General features: G+C 34.8%; 1 pseudogene; it reads right to left on the minus strand.

Annotated features, from left to right (window-relative positions):
* Positions 1–6,949: 6,949 nt before the first annotated feature.
* LOC116527007 lies at positions 6,950–8,003 on the minus strand (annotated as a pseudogene).
* Between the last annotated feature and the right edge of the window lie 2,661 nt (positions 8,004–10,664).

A 10,664-nucleotide genomic window follows, 5' to 3' on the forward strand; every position in this document is an offset into this window, starting at 1 on the left:
ATTTTCCATTTCTGTGAAGAAATGCTGTTGGTATATTATAGGGATTATATTGACAGATTCGTTTGGTAAGCATGGTCATTTCAAGGATTCAATATTTCAATCCACAGGCATGGGATATTTTTCCATTTGATTATGTCATCTACAGTTTCTCACATCAGAGTTTTGTATTTTTCCTTGTGGAATCTTTCACTTCTTTGGTTAAACTTATTCCTAGATGTTTTATTTTATTTTATTTTGTAGCAAAATGGAATTACCTTCTTGATTTCTTGTTAGTTATTTCAGTCTTAGTTTATAGAAATGCTTTATATGCTATTTTGTAGCCTACAACTTTACAAAAATTTATCAGGTCTGGGAGTTCTTTGTTTGAATCCTTGGGATTTTCTACACATAAGATTATATTATCTGCAAAGAGGGATGATTCAACTTCTTTTTTTCTATTTGGATTTTTTTTTTTTTAATTTCTTTCTCTTGCCTGATTTCTCTGTCTAGAACTTCTGGTACTATGATGAATCAGAATGGTAAAAGTAGGCATACTTCCCTTATTCCTGTTCTTAAAGGGAAGGCTCTCAGCTTTCCCCCATTCAGTATTATGTTGGCTCTAGAATTGCCATATATGGTCTTTATTATGTTGAGGTATGTTTCTTCCATGCTGAGTTTGTTGAGGGTTTTTATTTTGAAGGGCTATTTTAACAAATGATTTTCTTTGTCTCGTAATACAATTATAGGTTTTCTTCTTTTATTCTGTTGATGTGACGTATTGCATTTATTGATTTGTGTATGTTAAATCATGCTTGAATTCCTGGGGTAAATCCCATTTAATTATGGTATATTATCTTTTTAATGCACTTTTGGATTTAATTTGCTAACATTTTGATAAGGACTTTTGCATCCATGTTCATCAGGGATATTGGCTTGTAGTTCTCCTTTTTGTTTTTTTTTGTGCCCCTATCTGGTTTTGGTATCAGGGTAATGTGGGTCTTGTTGAATGAATTAGAGAATTCCCCACTCTCCAATACTTTAGAGTAGTTTGAGGTTAATTGGTATTAGTTCATCCTTGAAAGTTTGACAGTGAAATCATCTGGTCCTGGACTTTTTTGTTGTTGGGAGGCTTTTAAAAACTGATTATATGACTTTTTATAACTGATTTTATTAATTGATTTTATGACATATTTAATTTCATTACTTGTTATTACTCTGTTCAAGTTTTCTATTTCTTCCTTGTTCAACTTTGGTAGGTTGTATTTTTCCAGGAATTTGTCTATTTCCTCTAGGTTTTACAGTTTATTTGTGTATAGTACTTCATAGTAGTCTCAGATAATCTTTTATATTTCTGTGGCAGCGGTTTTAATATAACTTTGTTTTGTTTTGCTTTCTGTTTTAATTTTGTTTGTCTGAGTTCTCTCTGCTTTTCCTGGTTAGTCTAGCAAGTGCTTTGATTTTGCTTAAATTTTTGGAACAACAACTTTTGTTTCACTGATCTTATGTATTTTAATGTTTTAGATTCTATGTAATTTAAAGTTTTATTTGAGATAAGACAAGTCCCTTCCACCTATGAGCCTGTAAAATAAAAAACAAGTTAGTTACTTCCACGATATGATGGGGATGCAGGCATTGGGTAAGTACACCCATTCCAAATGGGAGAAATTGATCATAACAAAGGGGCTAGAAGCTCCATGGAAGTCTGAAATCCAGCAGGGCAGTCATTAAATCTTAAAGCTCCAAAATAATCTCCTTTGACTCCATGTCACACATCAATGCCATACTGATGCAAGAGGTGGGCTTCCAAGTCCTTGGGCAGCTCTGCCCCTGTGGCTCTACAGGGTCTAGTCCCTTTGGCTACTTTCATGGGCTGGTGTTGAATGCCTATGGCTTTTGTACATGCACAGTGCAAAATGTCAGTGGATCTACCATTCTGTGGTCTGGAGGATGGTGGCCCTTTTCTTACAGCTCCATTAAGCAGTTCCCCAGTTGGAACTCTGTGTGAGGGCTCCAACCCATCATTTACCCCTTGCCTTGCTCTAGTAGTGGTTCTCTCTCAGGGCTCCACCTTTACATCAAACTTCTGCCTGGTCATCCAGGTATTTGAATACATCCTCTGAAATCTAGACAGAGGCTCCAAAACATTAACTCTTGAATTCTACACATCCCCAGACCCTATTCCACATGGAAGCTGCCAAAGCTTGGGAATCACACCAACTGAAGCCATGGCCCAAGCTGTACCTTGCCCCCACTTTAGCCACAGATCTAGCAGGAGCCGCTAGTACATAGGACATTATGTCCCAAGGCTGCACAGAGCAGTAGGACCCTGGACCTGGCTTACAAAACCATTTTTCCTTCCTAGGCCTCTAGGACTATGATGGAACAGGCTGTTGCAAAGATCTATGAAATGTCGTGGAGATATTTTTCTCATTGTCTTGGCTATTAACATTTAGCTCCTTGTTACTTATGCAAATTTCTGCTGCTGGATTGAATTTATCCACAGAAAATGGATTTTTCTTTTCTACGACATGGTCAGGCTGCAATTTTTCCAAATTTTTACAAACTGCTTTCCTTTTAAACACGAGTTCCAATTTCAAACCATCTGTTTGTTAATGCATATTAATTGTATGCTTTCAAAAGCAGACAGGTTATATCTTAAATGCTTTGCTGCTTTGAAAAAATGCCTTGCTTCATTTTTTTTTCCACTGGATCCCCTATGTCAAAGTTTCACAGATCTCTAGGGCATGGGCAAAATGCCACCAGTCTCTTTGCTAAAGCGTAGCAAGAGTAACCTTTAATTCATTTCCCAAAAAGTTTCTCATCCCAATCTGAGACTACGTCAACTTGTACCATGTTACTATGGTCCATATTACTATGAGCATTTTGGTCAAACCCATTAAACAAGTCTCTAGGAAGTCCCAAACTTTTTCACATCTTCCTGCCATCTTTTTAATGGGTTGCCCATACTGTTTCAATCTCTGCCTATTACCCCATTCCAACATCAATTCCACATTTTCAGGTATCTTTATAGCGGTACCTCACTCCTGGTAACCATTTTCTTTACTAGTTCAGTTTCACAATGCTATGAAAAACTACCTGAAACTGGGTAAATTATAACAAAAATAGGTTTAATTGACTCACAGTTCAACATGGCTGGGGAGGCCTCAGAAAACTTATAATCATTTTGGAAGCCAAAGGGGAAGCAAGGTCCATCTTACATGGCAGCAGGAGAGAGAGCAAGGAAAAACTGCCACACTTATAAACAACTAGATCTCCTGAGAATTCACTCAGTATCATGAGTACAGCATGGGGAAAATCTACCTCCATGATCTCATCACCTATTACATTTCTCTCTCCTGAGATGTAGGGATTACAGTTCAACATGAGACGTGTTTGAGGACACACAGCCAAACCATATCATGTAGAATTTATATTTTTCTTCATACAGAAATCAAGATATGTATTTTCACTCCATTCAATTTGTAACTAGAATGCCATTTTTAAAAGGAAAGATTTATACAATCTGAAGAGAAACCATAGTATTGTAATGCCATTTTTTAAAAACCATATTTTTAATGGGATTGCCACAGACCCAGTAATTTCAACATGTCTTTTTATTCTATTTCATTTTCAGTAGTGTCTTACAACTGTCTGTATTAGTATATTTAACTCATATTTCTGATATATATAGGTATATGTATATATATACACATATATGTATGCATATGTACACATATACACAAACACACATACACACATATATAATCTGACAAAATTACATGTAATTTACATTTCAAAAATTTTCTTCAAAGAAAGCAGTGAAAGAAATAGATAAAGCAAAGTTTATGACTTGTTTAGAGATTTCACTTGACCACATATACTTTGTTAAATTTTGAATTTCTTTTATTCTATTTTTTAATAATGGGAGTATTTCATAGATTTCATATGACAGAATAAGAAATTTATCTTGGCAGAAAATATCAAGAAAATAGTATTTGCTGTACACTCTATTTTTAACAAAGGTACTGTTTGGCTATATTTTCTACTTTTCTGTTGGTCCACATGCCATTTAGCTAAGCTGTTCATAGTATTTGAGAACAATTTTTCTCAATAGTACTACCAAATGCTAAATTCTGTTTTATATATATTAATACCCCCCTTCATAGGTCTGGTGAGATTTTTTTAATATAACTGGTTAATATTTTTTATATCAATTGCAAATCAAGATTATGATGTCCTGAGAGCAAAATATAATATTGATTAACCATGCACAGTGAAAGTATCATGTGTTATTAATTAAAAAAATAAAAGGAGGGGAGTAACAGGGAAGGAGAGATAGGGATTGATAATTGAAGAAGATTATTTCTTGTTGACTATATTTTCACTGTGAGTCAGCTGAGGTGTTGTAATCGTTGGTCTCTCATGAACTTCAGTTGACAAAACATTTATTACCTGGATCATTGCCAGGAAAAGAGACTTCCAGAATCTCATGTGTGTAGTTCGAATTACTTTTGTACAGAATGCATTGACTGTAATGTTGTCATTCAGCCCATTCCATCTACTAGGAGCTGGAAAACAGTTTGTGATTAGCACAAATAAGCATTCCCTACTTTGGGCAGATTTCTAGGTATAGTGATCTAAAACAAAAGATTAAACTTAAAACAGCATAAATAATTTAGTTAAGATATAACTTTTACTAGCAATTTATGTGGGCACTTTTCCTCTTTAATAATAATAACATGAAAAGTGTTTTAGCTTATTAGTTTTCTTACAGCATAGTTAACAAAAAATACATATTTTGCTTTGCCTTCAAGGACAATACAGTGGAGGAAAAAGAATAATTAATTGGGGTGTCATTGTTAGTTCCAGGCAAGAGAAACTTCTTTCTCAGCCTCAGTGTTTTTGAAGTGTTATAAGCCCAGAATTTTGGGAGGTCAAAGTGGCAAGATTACTTAGGGTCAGGAGTTCAAGACTAGCCTGGGCAAGCAAGAGAGATCTCATTTCTACAAACAGTTTAAAAACTTAGCCAGCTGTAGTGGTGTGCACCTATAGTCCTAGCTATGTAGGAGGCTGAGGCAGAAGTATTGCTTGATCCCAGGAGTTGGAGGTTGCTGTTAGCTATGACCATGCCATTGAACTCCAGCCTGTACAACAGAGTTACACTCTGTCTCAAAGGATTATAAATCATTCTATTATAAAGACACATGAACACATATGTTTATTGTGGCATTGTTCACAATAGCAAAGACAACACAAATGGCCATCAATAGACTGGATAAAGAAAATGTGGCACACACACACCATGGAATACTATGCAGCCATAAGAAAGGATGACTTTATGTCTTTGCGGGGACGTGGATGAAGCTGGGAAGTATCATTCTCAGCAAACTAACACAAGCACAGAAAACCAAACACAGCATGTTCTCAATCATAAGTGAGAGTTGAACAATGAGAATACATGGACACAGGGAGGGGAACATCACACATGAGGGCCTTTCGGGCAGTGGGGGGCTAGTGGAGGCATAGCATTAGGAGAAATACCTAATGTAGATGATGGAGTGATAGATGCAGCAAACCACCATGGCACATGTATGCCTATGTAAAAAACCTGCACGGTCTGCACATGTACCCCAGAATTTAAAGCATAGTAAGAAAAATTAAAAAATTTAAAATTTAAAAAAGAAAAAAATTTAGATCTCTGTAGCACAAAGAAATCAACTTATTAAAAAACCATGGGATCTATGCTTAGAATCATATACTTTGTTTAGTAAGATATGATCTGTGTTCTTCAACTCTTTCATGAAAAATATCCTCAGATCATAGGGGAATGCCTCTCTGCATCTCATGCTCTATATTTTCTGGTGGCTGCATTCTGATACCATCAGGTGTTTAAACTGTATCAATATTTCTGAGACAAGTCTACAAGGAACATCTGAGTGGTGCAAATTCTTTGGAAAAATGAGAGTTAGCTTTTCATGCATTCTAATTTGTAATTCCAGAGGTTCTCAAAATTTAGTTTAATCGCACATGTACAATGAGGAATATTCTGTAAGACTAAATAATATCAATCTTAAATTTTTATATGTGCATATATGGGCATAACATGCATAAAGCATAGTACTGTATACAACTACATATTGCTTTAAAGATATTAAACATTGTGATACAAGTGATAGCTATTTATATGATAAAATAAAATAATCTGCAGTATTTACTGACCCTTTCCCAATATTTGAAAGTAACATACAAAATTTGTTATTTATTTTCCAGTTTTCTTTGTGTATACTTGTAGTTTTATTGTAACAAAGCAACTTGTACATTTTTAACGTTTAAAACTGAGCATCATCTTTCCTTTCCAGTGAAAACAAAAAAGAAAATTTAAAAATAATCAGGAACAAAATTACAATAGAGAATGTCAATTCCAAATAAGATCCTACAGGTTCTGCTGATTCTCCCACTGAGTGGTAGGGCTCAAGTCATTATTAGGAGATAATTTATTTTAAAAGTGTCATCTTAAACTGCAAGGATGTCTGTCAAATATCACAAACATGCCAAAGGAGACACCATGTTGTCAAATGCCCACTTAACCCACCCAAACATCTCAACCCCACCTTTTGCTGACCTTCTATAACCTCTTTTTTTAAGTTTCTTTTTTCTTTTCTTTCTTTCTTTTTTTTTCAATAGAAAGTAAACAGATACCTGTTGGTAAATGCTAACTGTCCATATTCACATAGAGACACAGTGTACTCTCTGAGCCCAATATACAGAGAAAGGAAGGAAAAAGCTAGAATTCTATGCATGGCTACACAGGGGCCTAGCATCCTCCAGCTTCCAGCAGAGCGAAGGGAGCAGATTTTTCTTTTTTTCCCACAGAGCTCAGTGCTGTCAATTCCATACAATTTTTGTTCAGCCAGGAAGGGATAGAAATTAATTTCAAACAGAAAGGAATAGAGATTCTTTTTCCCATTGTATTCTTCTCAAGGTATTTCCCCCAAAATAAGTTGAGAACCATGGTGTGTAGAAAAGAGACCTCAAGAACAGGGCAACTGAGTACGAGAGGGAAAAAAAAGGCTGTAACTTCCTCCCAGGGACTGGAGAAAATTTACAAAAAGGAAGGTTGAAATCCATCAGTGTTCTATTAGTCATCATCTTCTTCATCCTCCTCTCCTTCCTTCCCTTCATCAACATCTTCATCTTCTTCACTTCATCCTCATCCCCTTCATCAATATCTTCTCATCCTTCCTAGTCACGATCATCATCATCATCTTCTTCTCCTTCTCCTTCTTCATCATCCATATTGGGAACCAAGTAGTATTGTAATGGGTTTGGCCAAATATCATCTTTGATGACCTCTCCTAACTCATCAGCACCTGCATCAGAATGGTAAGTAAACCAGGTAAAGCAGCTCTCTGGTTCCTCATGCTGTCTCTTTTTGCTGGCTTTATTCTGCATTTGACTTGGACATTTCATCAAATCCTTCCAAGATTACCATTTGATTTCAGTGGACTTTGAAGATGGATCACCACTCTCATTCAGATGCAATTCTTTGGAGAGAACTTTATTTTCAAAGTAAGGATTTTCATCAAAATAAAAATCTATTCTGTTACCTGATTTAATATCTTCAAACTCTGTCACTTCAACTCCGGCCAAATAATGCAGTGCCTCTTTGTCCTCTTCTCCAAGCTGTGCAGACACTTGTGGATGGTTGACAAATGTTGTTACACATAAATTTGTTATTTCAGTGATCAATTATGACCTCTTCTGAAAAAATGGTTGGTGAAATTTGTTATATTTCTGTTCTACTTTCAAAATCTCCTCACTAGCTTGTTCATGTCTATTTCTTTTTGTACTTCATCGATGTGTTCAGTTGCTTCTTCTTGTTCTTTTTCTCTCTTCTTTGGCGAGCCTGCAGAGGCCAATGTCTCCTCTGGTCTCGGAGCAGAAGGTGGTCTTGGTTTCTTCTTTTGAGGTGGAAGTGGAGACTGGCGTTTGGGGGCCATGCTGCTGGGAAAGTCCAAGAGCCAGAGCACGAGTCTCTTTGCTCATCTGGAAGGAGGCAGAACACTCATTTATTTTCCAGTTTAAAGATTATCTATTTTTTTTTCCTCAGGAGAGTAAAATTTATTTGTGACAGCTCAGAAAAGTCATTTATTTTACCAATATTTTTAATAAAACAAATATTATGTAAAATATTGACTATAAAAATAAATTTGTATTTTTTTCAAAATGAATATTAGAAAGGTAAATTACAGGGAAACAGCTATCCATCTATCTATCATCAATCATTGTATTCTATTGCTTTTCTAAACTTCAATTCAGTGATTATGAAAAGGACACACAAACATTTTCAAAAATAATTATCTTGTATTCTCTGAGACATTGATTATTTTATACATTAATCTAAAGCTTTACACATTTCAATTTAATAAATTTTAAACCATTTTTAAAGTTAGATGATAAAATATACTATTGCATGTATTTATTAAATTTACATTTTTAAATAGGTAGAAATAGGTCCAAATTTAGAAATATATCTTCATTTATACTTATTTCTGGAACCCACAAAAGGTAGTGACAGGCCTAAAAGAAGCATAATATTCTCTTTATATTATATTTTGTAGCCTGATGCAATATAGAGAAAATATGACTCAAATGGAATCTTTTGGAAAGCAGTTGAGGAGAGGACAGAAGACAATTCAAGTGAAAGATGTAACAAAATCAGACACTGAGAGCAACCAAGCATGTCTATGGGAATTAAAGTTGCTAAACTATGCATCCAACCCTAATATCCTGAATTTATTAAGAACATTAAAAAAATCAACAAACAGTCTCATTAAAAAGTGGGCAAAAGACATGAACAGACACTTCTCAAAAGACATATAAGCAGCCAGTCATGAGAAAGATGCAAATTAAAACCACGATAAGATACCATCTCATACCAGTCAGAAAGGCTATCACTAAAATATCAAAAAATAACAGATGTTGTTGCAGCTATACAGGAAAGGGAACACTTATACAGTGCTGGCAGAAATGTGAATTAGTTCAGCTGCTGTGGAAAGCAGTGTGGAACTATCTAAGAGAAGTAAAAATAGAACTGCCATTCAGCCAGCAATCCCATTATTGGGCATATTCCCAAATGGATACAAATCTTTTTTCTGAAAAGACACCTACACTTGTATGTTCATTGCAGCACTATTCACAATACTAAAGACTGGGTGTCAACTCAGGAGCCCATCAATGGTGTAATTAGATAAAGAAAATGTGGCACATATACACCATGAAATACTATATATCTGTAAAGAAACATAAAATCCTGTCCTTTGCAGCAACATGGATGCAGCTGGAGGCCATAATCCCAAGTGAATTAATGCAGGAACCGGAAACCAAATACTGCATATTCTCACTGATAGAGATAGATATTGAGTACACATGGACATAAAGATAGGAACAACAAAGTAGATACTGGGGACTTCTCGAGGGGTGAGAGAAGAAGAGAGAAAGGGTTGAAAAACTACCTGTTGGGTACTATGCTCATTATCTGGCTGGTGGGATCTCTTGTACCCCAAAGCTCAGATAAAAAAATGCAGAGGATTTCCAACAAACAGCAGAGTTGAGAAAGAAGTGAGGAAAGATTCTTCCCTATAGCCTCCAGTCGTAGACTTCACCAATACTACAAAAGAATAATTTTATGTTATTTTTAAGCCACCCAGTTTTTAGTAATTTGTTGCAGCAGTATTGGGAATCTTACACAGAAAAGCTCTGCTAGATTATATGATTATTTGTTTAGTTTTATGGGAAATTATCAAATTATTTCTTTTTTAGCATTCCCATATCAATTCTAAAGTTCTAGTTGTTTCACATCCCATCCAGCACATGGTATCATTACTCTTTTAGATTAAAAATTTCTCTGGGTATATAATGATATATACTGTGGTCTTAATTTTGCATTTTCCCAGTAATTAATAATGCTAAACATTTTTGATGTGGTTATTTGCTATCGTGATATCTGGATTAGGTCTTTTAATCTTGTTTATCTTTTTCTCCATTTCCTAAAATCTGTTACCCTTGTCTCCTCTCCTATTATCTTTAACTTAATAAATTTATATCAATTTAAAAAATATTTCATATGTCATGATGATGAGGTTTTGGTAAGGAAGACATAAAAATACATAAATTCAATTCACCATCATTTCCAGAACTCCAGCTCCGATTTTTACTCAAGGAATTATTTATAGATTTTAAAGTTAGAAATTAATGAGAAAGTTATGATAAAATAGACAAATCAACAAAAATTGTATTGCCTTTGAAATTAACTTTCTCTTATAACAATATAGACCAGTTGTCTATATTGACTGCATGCCTATTGTCAGTAAGGTGTGAGGTAAAAGTACATGTATAAGCATGCATAACATTTCCCTTCTTGACTCATGAGAGATTTCAACATTCTCAGTCAGCACTCCTAAACCACTTAACCTCTGTGATGGTTTTAAAACATGTTCAAAATTTTTAAAGAAGTGGTGCTAAATTTATCATTTCTTGGGTATGGGCTAGACCCAAAGATTTGTTACTAATGAAAATAATTTGTTAAAAATGATAATGTGTCTTATAGCTTCTTTTTCTAGCCAGCTAAAAGGCACTGTGATTTAGCTCTTAAAATTTTACTTCAATATCTATCATACTTGCCT

The sequence above is a fragment of the Sapajus apella genome, unplaced genomic scaffold, assembly GCF_009761245.1.
Source record: "Sapajus apella isolate SASKATOON/1434 unplaced genomic scaffold, GSC_monkey_1.0 scaffold52, whole genome shotgun sequence".
In the NCBI taxonomy this organism is placed as follows: domain Eukaryota; kingdom Metazoa; phylum Chordata; class Mammalia; order Primates; family Cebidae; genus Sapajus; species Sapajus apella.